Source organism: Phyllostomus hastatus, unplaced genomic scaffold, assembly GCF_019186645.2.
Source record: "Phyllostomus hastatus isolate PE091 unplaced genomic scaffold, TTU_PhHast_1.1 phas_scaffold_345, whole genome shotgun sequence".
NCBI lineage: Eukaryota > Metazoa > Chordata > Mammalia > Chiroptera > Phyllostomidae > Phyllostomus > Phyllostomus hastatus.
The window spans coordinates 21198302-21221763 of record NW_025334024.1 but is presented as its reverse complement, the minus strand read 5'-3'; the positions used below and the strand labels follow the sequence as shown (position 1 = coordinate 21221763).

Genomic DNA, 23462 nt, shown 5'->3' with positions numbered 1-23462 from the left:
TGCCTTGACTGTGAGCCATGAGTTATCCTCACTTTACCTGCGCTTGTTTGAGATGGTCAGAACTCTTTGCTCCGTGAAATACTAAAACAGCACAGGGAGTGGTTGTATGTTTCTCAGTTAGTAAATACTTTAACAGCATGGACATACCATATCGATGTCTATATTCCAGTGCTTGACAAAGCATATAGTATAAATTAGAAGTTTCGGAAATGTTGTTTTAATTAAATTAAACAATGGAATTAACCTGGAGAAAATAAACAAACAAAAAAATAAAATCTTTAAAGATCTTGCCTACCACTTTTAAAGTATTATAGTATCCCTTAGCAAATACTCACATCCTGGTGATGGAATTTATTGCCAGGAGAATTATTTCCAGGTAAATCAGAGGCAAAGGGTAATACTCTCTTTAAATGTTTTGGTCATATCCACTTTTTCTTTTTTACTGGGCAACGATGGTGGATATGGATTTTAATCTATACTCAGTTGTACCAAAATATGTACCTGGGGGCAAGGAATTAAGCCCCAGTCATTGCTGTGTGTTTCTGGAGTCATTAAAAGGATATTACTTTCTGTTCTATACAGGATATTTAAGAAACATGTCGAATCTTCGGTCCACATCGTTCACCACTGACACTCACTCCTAATCTAAGACAGCATGTTCTCTGATGGCAGAGGATTCCTCAGATTGTGCTACCTGAAATAGTAGAAATCTTACTGACTCTATGAGCCAAATGACTGAAAATTTAGCCTCTCAGTATGCACCAGGAGCCATTTCTCTCTGAAATACTCACTTTCCCAGAGGTGATAGTGAGAGAAGGTCACGAGTCCCCTCCTTCTGCTGAAAGCCAAACCACTATTCACATGGAAAACTAGGAACAATCCAGAAGATGGCGGGGAAAGGAAAACAGAGGTAAAACAATAGTAAGGCAGCGAACCCAGATCCAAACACTTTAATGGTCAAATGCAAATAGTCGAACTGTTACAGAACAATAAAAGGGGGCCTGGGATAACATACTATTATCAAAAGGAACCCCCCAGGCTCATTATGTCTGCTGCCAGAGTAAAGCTGTCTCTCAATGCCAGAGATTTGTGAAAAGGAAAGGAAATGTTTATTTAATGCCACACAAACTTGAAGTAGTGACCTACTGTCTTCATCAAAATCCCAAAGTCCCTTAAAATACCCACAAACACCCATAGTCCTTCCTTCCCCCTTTGCCCAGTCTGGGGTACCGTATCTCAGGAAAAGAAATAGAAGTCCATGGCTCATGCAGCCCCCTGGTTCTTCCCAGTAATCCGTCTCAGCTGGTAGGCCTCCCTGGGTTCCCAGCACCATCAGCTGTGTCGCCGGGATCTCTGCTAAAGCCGGGTGGTGGTTCCCCCTTCTAAAGCTGCGGGAGTCCCCACTCTGGCAAAGCCGCGAGGTTCTCTCTCCACTGCCCCAGCCGTGTGGTCCTCCTTTGCACAATGGCCGCGGGGGTCCTCGCTCAGCCAAAACCACGTGGTTCTCCCAGCACAATGACTGCAAGGAGCGGGGTCGCCACTCTGCCAAAGCTGAGTGGCAGTTCTCTGCTAAAGCTGAGTGGTGATTCTCTCTTGCAGGGCTGCAGGAATCCCCACTCTGGTAAAGACCCAGTGGTTCTCTCCTCACTGGCTTCCGTGTCTCAGTTTAAATCCCGCACCAATTTTCCTCTGCGGGACCCATTTTGACTCCTCCCACAATCAGCTACACCTGCCAGCACTCTCCTATCCTTCCAGCTTTACTGGGCTGCCCTCGTGAGTCTGGGCAGGTGTGGCCCCATGTCATGGAGCCAGTCTTCTCCAAGCTCCTATGCAGGAGCTGTAACTCAGGGGACCTGCCCTCCCCCCCAGTTACCTCTTGTGAGGTAAGTTACTTCCATCCCTCTGGCTCAGAGCATGACCATAGCTATTTAACATATCTATGCAACCAGTTAAAGGTTATAGATATGTTAAATGACCACCCCAGAGGTTAGCTGCAAAGCTGTTGCTATGCAAAACAGCTCTCGATGGCCCTGCTCCATGTGTCCCTTCTCCCAGCTCACAACAGAAGGAAAAGGGGTGAGGACATCCTAATATTTCCTGAACACCTTGAGTTCTGGACCCAATTCCAAATCTCTATTTGGGGCCCCCCTCTTGGCTGCACCCTGTTACAGAACACTCCAGTCAAAAGTCAGAGATTGACTGAAGAGATAAAGAGGTCTATGGTATAATGATAAAATACTCAATTCATCAAGAAGAAAAAGTAAAAATGGATAAAAACTGAAGCAGACACTTTAATAAAGAGTACACATTGAGATGGCAAATATGTGCATGGAAAGATGTTCACTGTCATTATCCATTAAAGAAACACAAGCTAAAAGCACGAGAGGGATCACTCATTGCCTATCCATGGCAATGGCTAAAAATCAAACAAACACACTGAGAGAAAACAAAAAAACAAAACCCAAAGGCCCACGTACTGGTGAGGATGCAGAGCAATGGAAATTCTCCTCCGTGGCTGTCAGGAGCGAGAACGAGGACTTGCCACTATAGAAAATAACAGCAGTTTCCTAAACAAGGTTAAACATAACACTTACCATATGACCTAGCAAACTTACTCCGGAGTATTCAGCCTACAGAAATGAAAACGTGTTCACACAGAAAATGTTTATAGCAGCTCTATTCATCATTGCCCCAGTCCCAGAATGACTCAGATGTTCTTCTATGGGTCCACAGAGAACAGACCGCGGCGCATGGACACACTGGAACACTCCTTCGCAATAAAAAGAAAACAAGCGACGGATGTGAAAACCTTGTGTGAATCTCAAAGGTAGTATGACGCGTAAAGGAATCCAGTCCCCAAAGTTTCTGTACTTTGTGATTCGATCTATGTAACGCTCTTAAAAAGGCCAAACTATAGTGATGGAGGACACATTAGTGGTTGTCGGGGGGTTGGGAGGAAGGGGAGGGCGGCCATAGAGGGGCAGCACGTAGGGGCTCCTGGGAAACCGCCCTGTACCTGCATCGTGATGGGGTGGGACAAGTCCACACACGTGTCAAAATTCATAGAGCTACATGCCCAAAGAAAAAAATAGTTTTAAAATTCCAATGTCTTATTAAAAAAAGAATACCAATGTGCCAGTGGAGGTTCACTGTATCGAAAGTACCGTTATGACGCAGGGTATGGATGGTTGGGGAGGTTAGGGCCATGTCGGACTAGGGGGTGAATGGACACGCTACTTCGCACTCAATATGCCGTGGACACAAGACCAACCACTGTAAAAACTGACGCCCATTAAGGAATTGTATTACATCTTCTACCTTCCTGTATGACACACACCAGCATGATTTCCTTAAAACAAAACTGTGAGTGAGAAATGCAGTCCTGTGTGAAAGTTTGTTCAGCTTTAAGTTCTCCAACCCAAATCTTGCTAGGCAAGAGGACAGAAGAACACAGATGCCTTCGTGTATCGAGAAAGGAAACATAAATGCATATGTTCAAAATATACACCATCCCGCAGCTAGAATCATGGAGACCACCCAAATCAGTGGTTGTCATGAGCGTGCTTTTCAGTGTGGATGAAAAAAAACCAGCCACAGGCGAAACCTGACAAGCTCAGGGGAGGCCTGCGTGGAGGGCCTGACAGACGCAGAGACCGAAAGTAAACACGTAGGATGGTCTGGAATCACAACTTTCTAACTAAAAGCGAGTCACGCAGGTAGTCATGTCCTAGGCCGGTATCTTCCCTGACAAAGGCCAATCTTTACGGTAAGTGAGCCTGTCTGTTGTCTTTGTGCACCTTCCATAACAGACTTTTGGAATGTCAGGGTAATTTCCTTTATCCGGACCCTTCAGGGCACAATCTCCCACCAGAACACAGACCGCAGAGCCCCTCATTGTCACTGCTATTGTGTTCATTGTCAACTATTAACCATCCTGAACCCATTTATGTAAAAGAAGTAGGTGTCTACCCCTTTAACTTTTTATCCAATCCCAGAGATTTACCGATTTCCTTTCTCCACACCGCCTAATCTATCACCAACGGATTTCATGTAACCCCCTTACATCTTCCCCTCTGATTCCAATGCATAAAGTAAGTGGTAAAACTGCCAGTTCCGGAAGCATTTTCTCAGTCTGTTGAGATTTTGCTTCCAGGCAATTGTCCTCAGTTTGACTCAAATAAAATCATAAAAATTCTCTACAGGTTTTGGACGCCAGCAGCAGGAGACCCTGGCCACTCAGCTGGCCCTGTGGTTTAGTCACAGCAGAATCCGGAGGGGTGTAGCCATTATGTCTGTCTTTCTTATCACCTTTGGTGTGGAGTCACCGAGCTTCAGAGCCCAGAAATTTCTGCACCTGGCTTGGTGTCAAAGGTGCCCTTGTTTTGCTCAGATTCATTACTAAAAGTAATCATGCACTCAATCTGAACGGTAGGGAAAGAATCAGACTTTGAAAAAGCCTGCAATGTGCCAGGCTACACAAAAGGTATTTTGATGTGTGAATTCATTAAGCAAAGGCCTCAGGTTTGAAACCACCACAGAAGACAGTCTTTTGGAGACAAAGCTTTATTGGGCATAATCTTGCAGAATTCCTATTTCTAGTCTCTGTGGAGATTTTAGAGCACAGTGGTGTACAAAATGAAGCATACATAAACCCAAAAGGTAACCACAGTGACTTGCCATTTAGAAACATTTCAGGTTCATTTCTTTGGCTGATAGTTTTTTGCATCACCATTATAATGCAATTACTTCCCCAGCTGGAGGTTAACATCCCATTCACTAGTTAATTTTTTTTAAACCGAAATCTGCACTTTGTCTCTCTCTTTTGTCCATGGAATCTTTGCCTGTAGCAACCCTCTTTTTCATGAATTAATCCCATCCTCTCCAAATGAGCCAGAGAATCTTTGTTAATATTCTGTTCAACTGCAAGAAGTTAATAGATGGTGTCGGTCTTTGCCAAAATACAGACACTCCATCATGTTTTCTTCTTTCTGTGGTCACTTCTGGTGTCTCTGACCATCTGTGAAGAGTAGGGCTGGTGAGTCTCAAACATCCATGTGAGCAAGGTGCAGTGTTAGTTTCCAAACAAAGACAGCATATTGGGGAAATGTCATAGTATTAAAAATTTGACAATTCATGATATCATTAAAAAATTTTAAATACCCATCGTTAAATCAAACTCCACAGGTTTACTAAGAAAATAGGAATATTCAAAGGTTTACATATGTTAAACTGATGTTTCCTATATTTTAAATTTCTCTCTTTCTTTTTCTGCCAAGAATTCTTAATTAAAACCTGACATTTGAGTTTTTCTCTTTCCCTTACTACCTGGTCATCAGACATCTAGCTTTACCTCTCCTAAAAATGTATTGGATTTTTTAAAGAGGAAGAGGAAGGGAAGGAGGGAAGAGGGGGATAGAAAGAGGGAATGGGGAGAAAGAGACCAACTTGTTGTTCCACTTATTTATGCATTCATTGGCTGATTCCTGTATGTGCCCTGACCAGGGATCAAATCCACAGCCTTGGCTTATCAGACGATATTGTAACCCACTCAGCACCCAGCCAGGGCATTACCCATGACCCTTCCTGTCATCCATTCTTCCTCATGAATATCAGACAGCTTTTTCCTAAAACACCATCTCATACCATAAACTCTTTTATAAATCTGGGCCATGATTCCCCCAACAGAATAAAACTCAATTCCTGAGGCCTCTCAGAAAGGCCCCCTTCTTATATTTCCAGTCCTGTTTTTCTTCTGAACTGTCCGACGTAACTTGTCATCCTCTAAAAACATTGAATAGTTTGCCAATCTGTTTATGCTCTTTTTTTTAAAGTTTTGAGCATTTGTCCACAAGCTATTTCCTCTTGCCTGATCACACTTCTGCTTTGCCTTTCCCAGGCTTTCCCGAAAGAGTTCATAATATTTTTTTTCATACTCTCACAAATCTGGGCTTTTTAAAAAAGTGGCAATTTTCCACTCTCCTTCTCTCATTTGCTATGATTACTTTCATGCATCACAAACACCAGTATGTCATGATTTCATAACATTTCAACACCCTTCAATGAATAAAATGCAGGGAGAGAAGGTGCGTCAATCTTAAGATCACCATTTGGGCCATGCAGACTCGGGCTAGAGAAAGCTAGCAGCTTGTCATGCAGTGCAGGGTGTTAAAAGGTAGCCACACTGGAGGAGGCATCCCTGGGAACACTGCAGCCCGAGCGCCCATCAGTAGATGAGTGGATAAAAAAGCTGTGGTGCATTTACACAAGGGAATATTACTGGCCATAAAAAAGAAGGGAACCTTATCATTTGTGACAGCATGGATGGACCCAGAGGATGTTGTGCTAAGTGAAATAAGTCAGACAGAGAAAAATAAATACCATATCATTTCACGTATATGTGGAATCTAAAGAACGACATAAATGAACCAATAAAGTTAAAACAGACTCACAGACAAAGAGAACAGACTGAAGTTTGCTAGAGGGGAAGGGGTTGGGGGACTGGGTTGAAAAAGGTAAAGTGATCAAAACAAATTAGTAGTTACAAAATAGTCATGGGAATATTAAGTGCAGCATAGGGAATGTGGTCAATAATATGTTCAGTAAGAACTATGCATGATACCAGGTGGGTGCTGGTAATATTAGGGGGAGCACTTTGTAAAGTATATGATTATCTAACCACTACGCTGCACACCCGAAACTAACACAAAATAATATTGAATGTAAGCTGTAACTGAAAAATAAAACCTGAAAAAAATTATAAAATAACTGAAAAAATTAAATTAATTAAAAAAAAGATCACAACCCAGCCTCAAAGGTTGGAACCTTGAGTCTAGCACAGATTACATTTGTACCATTTAAGAAGAATAAAATGGGAGCTCCACTCTCAGCCGGAATTGGAAGGTACCTTCTCCCAGACACAGAACCATGATAAAGAGGCTTTGGGTTGCAGTAGTGATGACACACTCAGACAGATGGACGGCGCTGAATGTAACAGGAAAGGGACAAAAACACCCATCAGACCTGACAAGGGGGGGAACTGTCCATTTGAAGGACAGATCCCAGGCAGCAGTATGCTGACATGTCCACGACCCTCACAAAACTGTCCTGTTCATATTGCAGAACTTGAAACTTTCTTATCTTCTGCACCCTGTCTTCTGTTTATTGAGTGTGACCTGCTTAACCATCGGCGCCAGGGCGGAAGAGACGACGAAGACAGTCTCTGGAACCTAATAGGTACTAAGTAGATTTTATTTATTTGTAACAACTGCTTAGTTAACACTCTGAAGTACACGAACCAACAGCCCTTGATTATGAATATTCTGCAATGATCAGAATTTGGATCAGTGCTGCCTCTCTGGTTATTTGTTCATGGATGGAAGAGCAATCTGTCAGAACAAGGCCCCCACGTGAGTGATGGGATCAGTTCAGACAGGTGAACTAGAGAAATCAGGATTGTCGCTAGTACCAAAACAGAATATAAAAACAAGATACAAGTCAACATATTTTTATTGCAAATGAGCCAGATTTTAGAACATTCCTGTTTTTGTAAATTGGGATTGCTCAACCTCAGCAATGTTGACATTTGGGGCTGGGTGATTCTGGGAGGGGCTGTCTATTCATTCCAGGATGTTCAGCAGCATCTGTGGCTTCTAGTCAGATGTCAGTAGTCACCCTAAGCGTGACAGCTAAAAATCTGTCCAGAAATTTTCCCAGGTCCCTGGTGGGGCAAAATTTCCCTCAGCTGAGTATCACCATGCCATTTGAAAGAATTTTGTTTGAATAAAATGAGATAAGGTATTTGGAAACACTTTTTATGGTTTTCAAACTTGGAGAATGAGTTATTTAATTTTCATTCTGAAGTAAATGATGAATCTTATTTACCAAAGAGGGCTCTTTTTTTCCTACCTGGAGACTTCTTTTAGTTGCTGCTGCTTTCAAATACTTCAATAGAATAGGTATTTTCTACCCCTGTGCCCTGGCAGAGACATCAGGGGCTTTGAGATGTCAAGTAACTTGCCCATGGCCATGGACTTTTAAGTGCAAATGTGCAATATTAATCCAGGGTACAGGGACTTCAAAGACCATGTTTTATACAGCTACACTAGATCTGTTTCATTTTACACAGTCAACATTTCATGAATGAATTTAAACTCCTTTTCTCAGCAGTTTTCTTAAATCTTATATTTGTATCAGTTTTTACTTTTTGTCTACATCGTGTCTAATAAAGTACTGGGGCTTTATGGATGTTAGGGTTTAATTGGGGATTTCCTGCTCAATGTGAAACTAGGATTTGCATCATGATTTGTGTTTGCATCCTATCCCAGTCCATCCCACTTTCAAATGTGGGGGAATTGTGGGATGAGGAGACCTCCATGACCTGTTTCTCATCCTCATTCTTTTAAGACATACCAAGATTCGTTGTCATTAACTTTCCTATTAAAAATGGCCACAGTTTGTTGAACACTTTCTGTAAATATTCAGCATCCTAACCTCAAAACTACCTCATGGGGTTAGTATTCTTAGTTTCCCCAATTTATTGCTGTGCAATCAGAGATGCTGAGAGTCAGGGACAAGTCACATAGCTCACTTGTAGGAGTGAAGATTTAAACCTGCACCTGCTTGATGCAAAAGCCCATATGCATAAATACCTATACTCATTTATATACAAAGCCAGTCAATGAAGATACAGATAAAGACTACTGGGCAAGCTTTAGATTCTTAATAGTTATGCAAAATCTGGCTACCAGATGCAAATAAGCTAACAAAGGCAACAACGTTTTTGTGAAAGGTGGTTATAAGCTATGACATTATCACTTAAGTCTCTATTTTGTTCTACGGTTGGATACTGATTTCTATCATAGAGCTCTTCCTTAGGTCAAAACGAGTATTCCCTGATGTGAGTAAGTCTGATACATATATCTGCTGGGTACAAAAAAGTAAAAATAGAAAAAAAAGGGAAAGGAAGAAGTTCCACGGGATTGCCAACAAACACAATTACAATTATGATCGAAATTAGTAGAGGTTCAGAGGAGTGCTTTTGAAAAGAAGCTGAACAGTAGAGATTTGAATATTTTTCACTTTTAGCTTGGTGTTTATATTTTTGTTTTTAATTTTTATTGAATTAATTGGAGTGGCATTGGTTAATAAAATTATATAGGTTTCAGGTGTATAAGCCAATACATCATCTGTATATTGTATTGTGTGTTCATCACCCCAAGTCAAGTCTCCTTTCATTACTACCTATACCCCCTTTCCCCTCTCCTGCCTCCCCCCAGCCCCCTTTTCCCTCTGGTAATCACCATACTGTTGTCTGTGTCTGTGACTTTTTCTTTTTTGTTCTTAATCCCTTCACCTTTTTCACCCAGCCCCACAATCCCCCACCCCCCTGACAGCTGTCTGTTCTCTAGCTGCTAGTCAGTTTCTATTTTGTTTGTTAGTTTATTTTGTTCACACAACGGAATGCTTTTTGGTCATAGAAAAGAAGGACATCTTACCCTTTGTGACAGCGTGGGTTAACCTGGAGAGCATTATGTCAAGTGAAATAAGCCAGTCAGAGAAAGACAAGTGCCATATGATTTCACTCCTATGTGGAATCTAATGAATAAAATACACTAGCTTATTAAGCATTTAGATAGCATATTGCTGGGAAATGGCAAAATACAGGGTGGGGCAAAAATAGGTTTATAGTTGCTCTTATGGAAAATAATATAATAATTAATAAATAATAATACATGCATACACTCTGTATTTTGTATACTCACAGCTGTAAACCTCCTTTTGCCTTACCCTGTATAGAAGGTCTATATATAATTTAAAGAAAAAATAACTTATTTTGAAAAGAATAGAATCACTGAATGAATTCATTGCAAAAATATTTTTGATTTACCTTCTAATTAATTCAGCTGGCTTGGTCGAGCACCTACTACAAGCTGGACTCTGTTCTACATTGCAGCGATTTAAACTAAGGCCTAAGAGTAAAGAATAGAAAGGGTTATATTTCATTCCACCCTTTTACTTAACGCTGTACATTTGAGTGGGATGTGTGTTAACATCAAATAATTTTAGGGTCATTCGAAGAGTGAATTTGACCCTCCTTTCATGATCGCATGGGCCGCTAATGACCTGTTAGTATACATTTTGGTCATATCAACAAATGACTTGGGTAAAGGGAGCAATTTAGGAAATTATTCAAACCAGCCATTTAGAGAGTAGATGGCAGCTGGGAATGGAAAGAGGTAAGTCCTCTGACACAGTCAAGTCACTGAGATATGAAAACAAAATAACTTCCTTCCATTTTAAAAATATTCCATGAGGGGAAAATCACCACCAGAAGCCTTATCTCCCTCGGTCAACATTTTATATTGCTGCATTTTTATTGTCACTGCGGATGAGTCCCTTTTGTAAGTAGCGGGTTGTGTGTTTGATAAAATCGTTCTAATAAAGGTGAATTTCAGCTTCTCCGAAGGGCTTTTCAAATTCAATTCTGCTTCCACAGATGGAAACACTTGCTGGGTGTGTGCCGCAAATTAGACATCGGAGAGGCAGGCAGCGAGTTTGTTAATTATTGGGATTAATTTAATGAACTTATTCTCATTAGGCTTTATGACCCGTGCGGTACCCAGCAACGTGTGCAGGTCCACAGCCACAACACGGCAATGTCAGGAGACAATTAAGGGCACTGCTGAGCAGTTCCGCGGGAAAGCAAGGTGCGGCAAAGGCTTTGTGTATCCCCGCGTTGTTAGATGGAATAAAGAATTGCTAATTATGGAGAATTAAGTAGAGATCCTTTTCGTCGCAACAAATGAAGGGAGATGTCAGTTTGGCTCCGAAAACAAATGTTGAATATACACATAAATCATCGCGTTTCGCAGCCGACACTTCATCCCGGGTGTGATGAGCTATGTAATAGTGTTTTACTGCCGCACGATCTGCGTGGAGGCACAGTTTGTCATCGGAAGGATTTCTAAAGTGTTGATCTTTTAGAAAAAGAATCTCACACTTCAAATGTCCTCATGATGGAAAACACATGAAAGAGCTGTGCTTTTTTTAGTCTATTGGCACTTCGTTGTTATCGTTCCTGATATAAAGACAACTGAAGATCGACTCTGAATAAAATGAAATAAGTACTTGTTTCAACATAGATCTCATTTCATCTCCACTTCTTCAAAAGGAGAAAGCCGCAGAGGGTTACAGTGGGTCAGAGTTTAGTAAGGAATCAAAAATAAAGTGTTTAGAAAATCAGACATAGACAGATGATGGCCTAGAAAAAAATTCACGGTGTCACCTCTGAGGTTAGACCTATGCTGGTCTCCTATCTCGCCTATTAAAGCGAATTAAGTCAAACTTAGCATATTTTCAGTTTGGTTAATGAAGTTAAATGAGAGATAGGAAAGCAGGAGTTAAAAACAGCTTTAAAAAGATAGAAGCATCCTTGTCGTTAGCCTATGGATTGAATGTAGCTTACAAATTCACACTATGTAGATATCATTTTCCTTACCTCCCATTTAAAATATATATAAACTTTCCGTTATTGCCAAGAGAGATCATAGACGTTCAAGTTTTTGAAACAATAATATGTGGTGTAAATCAATGGAGTCAGCGATGGCAATGGTGATGGTGATGTTGCTGATTCTGTGATGATTCTTATTATTTTCAACAAATCCCAAACTGAAAATTCATTAAGAGATGGGACTTGCTTTACCACCATCCATGACCCTGACAGTGACCACTTAATATTATTAATTCAATTTTGTTTCGGCACACTTGAAAGTGGAGTAATCCATTCTTCTCAACCTTAGAATTACCTTCCTCTTTCTAATCCTTGGACAAGAGGATTTAACCTACTGCTACAGCTGGTTCCTACATAAGGATAAATGTCTCAGGGTGTGTGAGAAGTGAACCTTTTCTGGCTGTGAGGGTTTCCATATGACCTGCAGAAGAATTTGTGTGCATAGGCGTGAATCCGTTATATAGTGCAGTATCTCTTCCGTGTGGTTCTACTTTACACTTTGATTTTACTTATTTATTTTTAGACAGAGGGGAAGGGAGGGGAAAGAGAGGAAGAGAAACATCAACGTGACAGACAAACATCGATCAGTTGCCCCTTGGATGCACCCTGACCGAGGACGGAACCCACAACCCAGGCCTGTGTCCTGATGGGGAATTGAACTGGCGACACTTTGCTGTGTGGGATCATGCCCAACCAACTGAGCCACACTGGCCAGGGCTCTACTTCATACTTAAAAACAAATGAAAAAATTAAAAGCTTTCATACTCTAATAAGATGCTCCTGTCACGTGTTCTTATGAGTTCGCTCACTTGCAGGCGGGTTGGGTCTAGAATCTCTTGAGCTCACACGTCACCGTGTAGGCATTTTCTGTGTTTCTGCTCTTGCCATCTGTGTTTGCTCAGGAGTGATCATACTCAGAATGTCAGAATGGGCTTCTTAATTAAACTGAAAGATTCTCAGAACCCAGGGCTACAGAGATGCATTCAGCTACTAAGTTAGATATAAATAAATAATAATAAATAAGCATGGCATTTAAATGGCACACTCCTGGACTTCATTGGAAATAGCCGTCACTGCCCAGCTGAGAGAGTCAGTAGGGTTACAGAAATTTAATTAGTGTTATTTTGAAATGGAATTTCCAGACCCATGTGACTTCTGTTAATAAAATCCTCTCTTCAAATATCTAGTTTACTCACATGGGGAAGGATGAAAAAAAGACAAGAGAGTTCTTCAAGACGGTCTTAAGGATTGCGAATCTCTGGAAACACGTTCCAATCAACACAACTTTATTGCAAAGGATCTTTGACTGTTGGATGATGAATAGAATGTCTTTGGCATTACAGTTCAGCGATGAGGTGAAGGAAGAGGTGAATCTAACTCTCTGAAATAGCAAGCATCTAATGACATGATAGTCTCTGATTTCCCTACTGTTTGAGCCAAACTTGATTTCTTTGACAGTAAAACTCAACATGCCCATATGTTCTGCACTTAAACCTTATAAATCACTCTCCAGTAACAATGCATCCGTACTTTTCTTATAGGGCTGTTGGGAGAAACTCTTAATTTAAAAACAAAACAAAACAAACCACACAACCACAAGAAGAATGTTCAAGTGTTTGGATACCCAACTAAAAAGGTCAATGGAGAAAACTATATTGGATTTATGGTTTCACTGGTAAGCTTGGAGTTTGAGGTAAAGTGCAGCTTCTTTGACAGAAAGTGTGGATTGTTAGTAATGGAGTTTATCTTCTTTATTCTCCTTGTTTCTTTGAAACATATGGTTAGGAGTAAGGTGGGATCTTTTTAAAGGGCTGCCTCTTGGGAAAGGAAAGAAAGGGAGGTAAAAGCCAAACTGTACACCTTAACCACCACGTGCCACCTATTTACTAATAGGTAAAATGCTAGCATGGGGCTTCAGAAGGGAGTTGGTGTCTTCCCAGGTTGGGGTTTTAATCAGCAACTCTAACCACCCCCCGCTTTTTTAACTCTAACACTTTTGAGGAAAGTAAGAGGATGGGAATCAGTTCTACAACTTTGCTTCTCAGACTCCCTTCAGAAAAGTAAGGAGATGACTAAAAATAAGGTCAGAAGGGTTTACCTACATTAATTCCGAGAAGGAAACGGGATGGCCATTCCACTGGAACAGTTAGTTCCGAGACACTTTTGTCTGCTTTCTCACACTGAATCTCAGGACGAGCATGTGAGGTAGGTTTTCCTACCCCCATTTTGTGTTTGAGCAAGCAGAATAAGTAACCTGGTGGAGTCTGCATAGATAGTATTCTATATGTTTTATTCAGGGCTTTTTATTTATGTATTCATCTTTATTGGTTGATTTCAGAGAGAGAGAGAAGGAAGAGAGAGAGAGAGAGAGAGAGAGAGGGAAATCAATTTGTTTTCCCACTTATTTATGCATTCGTTGGTTGATTGTTGTATGTGCCCTGACCAGAGATAAAACCCACAACTTGGGAGTATCAGGATGATGTTCTAAGCAACTGAGCCATCCAGCCAGAGCAGGGCTTTTCTTGTTTCCAGACCTGAGCCCACTCAAACTTACTCAAGTGATACAGGGATCCCAGATTCGAGTCCCTCCCCTTGGGCAAGGATGCTGGGTTCGGCCACGCAGACCACCCTGCACTGTTCCAGGAAGAGTGTGCACGCGCAGGCAACCTCGGAACCAGGCAACGATGCAACTTGAAACGGGAGTCTTGTTGGAACAGGGCAGTGCTGTCTGTGGAAATAAGTGCACGGTTATTTCTGCTGTTCTCCGCCGTTTATTATTGGTGGTGTTACCACTGCCGAGGCTGTGCTGGCCCGGCTGCTGCTGTTTGTTGTCTCTGTTCAGAGTTTCCATAAATTCAGCTTGCCCATGGACAGCAAGAGTTCTCCCACTAAGCTTGTACAACCGCCAACTTCCTCCTGTGCCTCTTAACTCAGGTTTCCGGACCAGTCTGACCGGACCAGTTGACCTCTAGTTCCCATGTTTTATGTCCACCTGTGCCTTGTTGCCTCCCCGTACCCAGAGGTGCCTCCTGGCCCCATGTCTGGTTTTCAGTACAGGTCCAATGCGCTGAGATGGGGTTTGTGTCATGCAAAAAGTGTGTGGGTGGGAACGGCTAGAAATCGGTCTGGGTGTCTTTGCTCAGTAATGACTAATACGTATATACATTACTGAAAGTTAAAGTGACTTCAAATTCTTTCTAATAAAGATACATTTCATATTTTCCAGTTACTGATATGAGCTGGATGCCAAGATTTATGTGCATTATGTTCAAAATGACAAACATGAAAATTTATGTAAAATATATCAGAGGGTTATGTGTGAAATTGAACACTGGTTATCCCTGTAGGAATCTATAAAGTTCACCTGTATTGTCTCTCTCTCTTTTTCTTTATTTGTAAAAGTTTAAGTACTTATAATGATCAGATAATTATATTTGTATGAGGCCAACAATTATGTGTATGTCATATATTTTATATTATCTATATTATTACATTTTACATTATATCACTGTCACATTTTATATATTTTAATTTTATCTACAATTTCTAGTTCTTTATTTCTATGACATTAAACATGGTACTCCTGATAATGCTCAAATTTGTCATATAATATTAAACATAAGCAAACATATATATAATGTCTAGTACTAAAAGATGATTTGTAACTTTTTGAACAAATATAAATCAAGCCATAACTTTTTAGTATTTATAGTATTTAAATAAGTATGCATATTTATTTGACATGAATACATTGCTTTAAAATTTTTATTTATTTATTTTTAGACAGAGGAGAAGGGAGAGAGAGAGGGAAACATCAATGTGTGGTTGTCTCTAATGCGCCCCCTACTGGGGACTTGACTCACAACCTGGGCTTATGCTCTGACTGGGAATTGAAGCAGTGACCCAGTGACCCTTTCGTTTGAAGGCTGGCACTCAATTCACTGAGCCACATCAGCCAGGGCTGAATAAATAGCTTTAAATGTATCCACCAAGAGCTATCCTCATCAAAACCTTAACTTTACAAAATAATTTATTGTTTTGTTGTTTATTCTTAAAAGACAAAAATGCATTATTACCATGGCAAGAACCAGCGGAAGGATCTATGGCACTTCAGTGCCCAGCTCTAACTTGAGTCCTCTTTGACCTTCCCCACAGCACGTTCAGGGTCATCATCCCAGCCTTCCACGGAAGGGCGAGATGAAGCCTGTGTTCATCTCCCTCATCATCGTCACCACCTCCATCACCAAAGTTACAGAATATGCATATTAATATTCATGGAGCCTGAGACAGTGTGTGTGTGTGTGTGTGTGTGTGTGTGTGTGTGTGTGTGTGATGAACTCCTTTGCTTATGGTGTTAGGATGCATCTTCTAAGCAGCAGACACCGAGACAGAAAGAAACAGGAGAGATTTTAGGGGAAAGACCTGTGAGAGACAGAATTTCTGTGGAGCAGCTCAGACAGCCTTTCGACATCAGTGGGGGTCTGTCCCTGAAGGCAGTGGGGAGCTTGGGAAATTTAGACGGAAGCATCCTAGATCGCTGTGCCTCCTAAAAAAGATTTGGCAAGACTATCAGGATATCCTTCTACTAAAATGAGCTGTTGGACACGTTCTGTTTTTTTTTTCCCCAGAAATGAACATGCTTTCCTTTTAAGAGTAAAAGGCTTTCATAAAAAAAATACTCCAAATGGTCTCCATAGTGGCCTAGAGAAATTAGCTCATCCTTCTAATGCAAAGTCTTACTGTTAACAGCTACAAGCATTTTTTTTTTACTCAAGGCAGCTATAAATAAAGAAGACTATCATGTGACTTCATTTCCACATTGCTGTTAGGGCAAACTAGCTCCCCGTAACACTTCTTTCTTTTTTCCCCTTGCATGGGGAAGAAAATCAAATATCTGTTAATGAGCATTTGGTGAAGTGTAATGAATACAGTCTAATTTACTAATTGAGGCTCATTCCACAACTCTCCAGCAATAAGCATCTTAATGTGCTTAACTACAAGTGTCCAAAATAGTTATTGAGATGTGTGGAAATTTCCCATTTTGTATGTTAAAATTTTGATACTGTCGCAATTTGATTAATTGAGAGAAAATGTTTTATATTTCACTAACAAAGAAAAAATATAAAAGCATGAATATCATACAATTACATCTTCTAAAATGAACTAAATGGCAAGTAACAGCCCGATAAATAAAGCATTTTTGAAATAATTTTTATTGCAATGAACACTGACTTCAGTTTTTATGCAATGCCTAGCAAAACTGACATTAAGGCATTTTCCAGTTAGCATATTTAAGGAATATATTAGTCAGTATTTTATTAATTATGGAAAGCAGGAAAGACAAATTCACCCTTTCTAGTTTCACCCAAATTTATTTTCTTCCCTTTAAGTGTCTGTTTACGTTGAAATTGGCTGGGGTCATTCATTAGGTCAAAAACCTTTCTGTCTCTGTGTCTGTCTCCCTCTTTCCCAGTCATTGTCCTTCCCTCCTAGAAGGCTTCATTCCCATGAAATTAAGAGTTATTTCTTAAAAATGTTGCCCTACCACCACCCCCTTTGAAAGACATGCTTTGATCCTTGCGCTTTGTCATGAAACAGCAGTTTTTTACTCTGGTTTCAGAAAGAGTCCTTGGGTTAATTTTGATGCTCTCTGTTTAGCTGTGATTGGATGGTTTCTTAACCAATCATTGTGAAAGGGAGTGCCACACTCCAATTGTACTGGCCTAAATCATATGCTCACTTCTGCTTCTGGGTGTAAACCCATCACTCAAACTAAGAGACTAGGGCTGGGTAGCTCTCCTCAGTGGGCATGGGTATGGCACAGACATAAATAAGGGACATCTACTGTAGCAAATGGTCGGGCTGATTAGACCAAATCATCACATCCTCCTTTCAAAGCAAAGGTGAACATTTTTCGAGGCTAGAGAATGGAGTCACAGAGTATGTATAAAGTTTACCCATGGAACCACCACCATCACAGAGTATGTATAAAGTTTACCCACGGAACCACCACAATCCCCCTGGTCTCACCAGGCTATGCCACTTTGAGAAATGACATGCACAACTTCCCCTAAATTATGTGGCCCAGAAACCCTCAACCAAAATGTGCAAGTAACATTCTCTCCAATAACTGTATAAAATACACTGTGGTGCTCCAAGGAAAAACAGTTATGTTAATGTTAATCACTAATGTTTCCACACACTGATGAGCATCTCATCCTAGCGAAGGCAAAATGCATTTTTTATATTCATTTTGTTTCCTCTTTAAAATGTTTTTCTAGAGCAACTCAGTCCCTGGCAAGAAGTAAGGAAATCTGTCTGCAGTTTATTTCCTGTTCTATCTGCCCCAGGATTTTTGTTCCTCAGCTTCAGTCCAAACCTCCCACTCACTAGCTATAAGAGTAAAGCCAGTGTGTTTCAGAAATCCTTTATATCAGAGCGCACAATCAGCAAGCCCCTGGTAATTGCCAAGGAGACCCAACAAGCATAATTGCACATATTTATAGACACGCATGTATTGGCAGGATGTGCCCAATCTCTGTACATCAATGGAAAGGACAGCTTCAAGTTACGCGAAGACCGCTACCCATGAATGGGCGTGGTATTGGTGTAGGGGGGACAAGTGAATGAAAGAGGCTCATTAGATATCATAAAGAAGTGCAGTGTTCGTGGAAGAATATTGACTGAGCGCCAAGAAACTGAATCTGCTTCAGTGTAACGATGCTGGTACAGACAGGTCACTTAGTACATCAGACTTCCTTTCATCTTATCTGCAACATTAAGGTTTTCAGACCAGAGTTGTTCCTCATCTCTGTTGGCTTTACCATTTTTCTTCCCATGTCATAAAGGTCCTAAGACATGTGTCTTTATTTCCATGTGTTATTTGTTAAAATGTTGTTCCTGCTTTTCCTCACCCTTCCTAGTATCAGATTCGAAAACTTATGCCCTATGCTTTCTAGATGGCATAAGGCATAGGGCTAAAATCTGATGATAAGAATCAATTTTGGCATAGCCACATCTATTATGGTAATGAAGGAAATAATTTTGAAATATTGAACAGGTGCAACAGACATTTTAATATCAGTAAAGCATATTGCAGACATTTTGATGCATATGCATAAGATGAGCATAATTTTTTTTTCATGGGATAAAAATTACATTATTAGGGCAAAAACAGTATTTCTCTAGACTGCTCCGAGACATGTTGAAAAGAAAATCATTCTCAAACGGGAAGCAATGAAGAGGTGTCCGTCTTCATTGGACAACCTCACTGTGGGGAGTTTCTGAACATCCTTAAAACAATTGTCTGACTCTCTCAGTAAACGCTGCTTAAACTTTAAGGGAGGACAATGCCTATTCGTCTTTGCACATGTGTGCCAGAGTGGTTTAAAGGGGTGGGAGAGGTCGAGGCCTACTGGTCGTCATGTGATGGACACCAGTCCTCATGGGAACTATAGGACCCCGAGAGCATCTACAACAGACAAAGGTCTGCCCGGGCAAAGAAAAAGGCTCATCTCCTGATGTTTGTTTCTCAAAAATGGGAGCTAGAAACAACCTAATGGGACAAAACAAGCAAACAAACAAAAAACCCAAAAGCAAACATGACTGGGCATATAAAACTTGACCTACCCAAGAAATCAAAGTATATTTGGTAGGGAAATGGATTTCTAATCAAATTTGAATGAGTGGCTGCTTTAGGCATGTGCCAGCAACCTCTCAACCATCAAGCAACTGGAAACAATGGCACCAACCCCTGACATCAGAGCTGTTAGGGTCAAGTCCTGGCACTCACGTTTTCTAGGTGGGCCAGCCTGAAGAACTTAGCCTCTGAGTCTGAGGCTCCTTCTCTGCAAAATGGGAACCATGATTATGAATTCAGGGTCTCTATCATGATGGCTTTGAAATTCAATAAGATAATGCATGTCAAACGTTCAGCTCCGAAAAGCCCTTCAATATATTTTGCGTGTCTCTTCTTCTGTCATTTATAGGAAGAGAGTCCTCTCAGATGATAGGATTCTTAAAGTTGAAAAGAACCTGGAGGCCCAAGTGAAACTGGAAATATGATCAGTTACATAGCTCTCCTTTTATACAAAGAGAAAACGTGCACGATGATCAGGGAAAGCCCACCTTTACCACCAGTTCTCCCTTCAAGTTTCCACGTGGTGCTTTGTAATGGGATGTGGACAGATGAATACGCTTTACAGGAAAAGACCTTACATATAGGAGCAAAACAAAGTGATTGACAGCCAAAATCAGGGTTAACACGTGCCAGGTTAGAAAGGTCAAATGAAATGCCTTTTAAAATGAGTGCGGTAGGTCCTTTGGCACATGCTTGTATTTGGAGAATTCATCCCTTACACTTCCCTAAGGACAAGTCACGCATTTCTTAAGCAGAAGGGCCACAGGCTAATTGGTACGACAACCAGTATAGTGTGAGTTGAGGCGCTCATCACCTCTGAATGGCTCCACCATTCGGCCAGAATGATGGAAAAAAGTGTCAGAGATTTAATTACCCAAGAGGAACATAAATCATTTTTTTTTCTGACCTACAACCCACCTGGAATAGTGACACATCTTACTCAACAGCCGAGGCCAGCAACTGGTCCTCTGTGTGGGGCAATGTCTGAGGAACCACCAGGTCACCACATGACTTCCCTTCCCTGACTTCCGAGGTCCCCTTCCATTAGAATGAAGACGGGGAAACACAGTCCCCGTCAGCATCAGGGTTTGGTGATTTGATGGGTGTAGTCACTTCCTTCAGGTGTTTTTCTGGCCGAAGCTCCTGGGAAAGGCCCTACAGATTTTCCGAGTGACGTCATTGCACTGCTAAGAGCGGGAAGCACGGGGAATCTAGCATTCCTGGAAGAGGTCAGAGAAACAGCAACAACTTACTGAACGTCTTAGGTGGGCGTGGCATTGTGCTACGCACTTGTCAACAGTTACCCTATTTTTATTCTAATTTAACAGGTGAGAACCTAGAGCTCATGTGGTTAATAAACCTACTTGAAGCTCTCAGAGAAAGACAGAGGTTTCAATCCTCAGGCGTAACTCTACAGAGTTTGTACCAAACATCGTTCTAAAGGAAGGGCTTCCAGGGTATAACAGTCCTAGAAACAGCAGTACCAGCATTATCTGGGAAATCTCTTAGACATTCAAATGCTCAGGCCCACCTGCAAGCCTCAGAGTGAGAGGAAATTCAAGGGTTAGGGCCCAGCAATCACGTCTGATTTAAGAAGTTTTCAAGCCTGAGAACTACCGTTCTACAGCTGCATCTCTCGGCTCCCGCCGGTGATTCATGCCGTCAGAAGTCCAGGCGAAGGACTACCCACTGTCCCTAGGGAGACCTCCTCTGCATCTTCGTTAGAACCTGCTTGGTGCGGCTTCTTGGGAAAATCCCGCTTTGCCAATAAAAAAAATAATGATCTCTAACTGATGTAATGACTCCTCTCAATCACGTTAACAACCTCGGCAAAAGGTTATCTCGGTAATTTATCTATATCAGCCGTTTCTCGCTGTGACCCAGACATTTAGAGATGCATTGTCAACGTGAGATTGTAACCATGTGGAGGGAGCACAGTTGTCCACCCAGCTGAGGATGAGGTAGCGGGGTCATTTGTTGAAGAACCTGGCCTAGGACATTTTCGCAGCAGAACAAAACGACCTGAAATAGCTTCCAGCACGGTATACAATCCTGGTGTCGAAGAGCAGTGGAGCGCTCATGGGCGCCAAACATTTCGTTTATTCAACAAATAGGAACATACCCATATACGCATGCATCTTAAGGAGTTTAAGTACCGTGGAGTGCACTCGTGATTGCATAAGTAGCAGTCTGTGGTAAGAGCACTCCTTCAGAGCCAGACTATAATCCTGAATTCACAAAGGCAGCCTCGTCAACACGTTGGGGGAGGGAAGAGAGATAAAGGAGTATGTAAGAATCTGAACTTAACATTCTTAGTTACTTCCATGTGATCAAGAGGGAATTACTGAATCATTCACATTTGCTGTTTATTCATCTATACAATTAGAGTTGTGCTATCCACTTCTTTGCGGTGCTATGATTATGTAAAACATGTGTAGCTCATAGGCGTCACATGTGTTGCCTTTTTCTTCTCTGCTTTCCTGTCCTGGCTGCTAAGATCACAGCTAAGTACCTTTATAATCTGATCATTAAGATTTAGAGCCTTAAACTCGGTTAAATGTGAGACCCAGAGATTTTTAAGTGTACATACTGTTTATGCATAGTAATGCTAGATATTTTAGGGAAATGGAATTTTTCTCATCAGCTACAGTTTGTTATGGATAAAGACAAAACACACTGTAACTAGTCTAATTATGTGTATATGAAATTCCTTACCACCGAGAGTGGAGGTTTCTGTGGCCCAAGTAGCCTTCACTCATTAGTTGTATATTGAGTTAGAACCCTGTAAACCTGATGTTGAAGTAGCTTGGAGAAAATAAAGTGTTAAAAAAAGTTGATAGGGGAAGAAATAGCTGATCTGTGCTTAGTATCTCCTAACTCTGTTGGGGGTAAGGGAGACATCTATTAATATAATTCAATTTGTATCATGAGTGAGGGAATAAATGCAGGGGGCCAGGGACTCCACTTAGTGATAAGAAAACCAACACCTGTGTCCTCTTGGCGTCCAGAACCTAAGAGGAGAGACAGGAGAAATGCACTAGGGGTAATTAGTAGGTAAGTAATATTTTCCACTAAGCTCTTGTCCAGACAGAACTTTAAGCTACTCAGACGAATTAGGAATGACGTTCTCCAAGATTTTCAAGCATGTGAGTGACAGTCCCTGGGAGACAATGTGAGGATCAGCGGTAGACACCTTACCTACTGGAGTCCTTGACAAAGTCTTCAGATTGCTCTGGTCTACGCATAAGAGCTTTGTAACTAGGAATGCTCAAGCCTGCTTCCCAGATCTCAGTCGACTCTTTGGTTTTCTTCATTCATGAAATCTCTGAGCCAGTTTCATCATTTGTAAAGTATGTCCTTCATAGCAGGGCTCATAAGTTTGGCAAGAGCTTTTACTGCCAAAAACATAGACAATGATATTATGTTCTTATTATTGGTTTTATAAAATCACACAGTTAAGATGGTGTCTGCCAGATCTTGCCATTCTAATTTATTTTTCCTTTTATAATTAAGGGTTATACTGTGGGGTTATGGTTTGAGACGTTAACAAGAGGTTTCAGTCTGAGGTTACACATTGGGAAGCATGTTGATATGCTAATTCCTAAACAATTTCATTTAAGCATTTACTATTCAGTGATGATCATTGCCTGGAATAATTATTACATTGGAACCTACAAAATAGTGATTAAAAGAATATATATCATTCTTTATATAATTAGTAACTGGGGTTCTTATCTTTCCAAATAGCTTTTCTTTCTCTTTTTCTTTCTTTCTCTCTCTTTCTTTCTTTCTTTCTTAATTTATACTTGCATATTTTTTTAATTAACAAAATTAAAATCCAAGTGCCTGGTTCATTTCAGATCTTCCACAGCCGGACCTGGAGGCAAGTGCTGCTTCAGTTTCTCTGCCTTCTCTTGGTGATGACCAAGGGCATAGAGGTATCTGCTTCACTAAACTTTGAACTTCATACCATCCTTATTTTTCTTGATCTTGACAGTTCTGGCATTGTTTCATCTGGCTGTGAGCAGAAAGTCCTTGATTTCCTCAATGTTTTGAGGCATAACCACAAGGCAGGCAGGAGAGCGTGTGGCCCACAGACCCAGCAGTAAGAAGAGAGGAAGATGGAAAAGACAGTGACTTCTGTTTCCAGGCAGTTAACCCCTCACATAGAGGAAACTGAGTATTTATTCTGATTATTTCTATGCACCATAATCCAGTACTGTGATGAGTGATGTCCAGAGGTCCAAGATTTGGACAGTAGACGTCTCTTCAGACTGATCCCTGTGTCCTTTGGATATCTGGTTCCTCTGAGCA

The 23462-nt window shown here is 41.0% G+C and overlaps 1 pseudogene; it reads right to left on the bottom strand.

Annotated features, from left to right (window-relative positions):
- Positions 1-22999: 22999 nt before the first annotated feature.
- LOC123806154 lies at positions 23000-23209 on the bottom strand (annotated as a pseudogene).
- Positions 23210-23462: the final 253 nt, after the last annotated feature.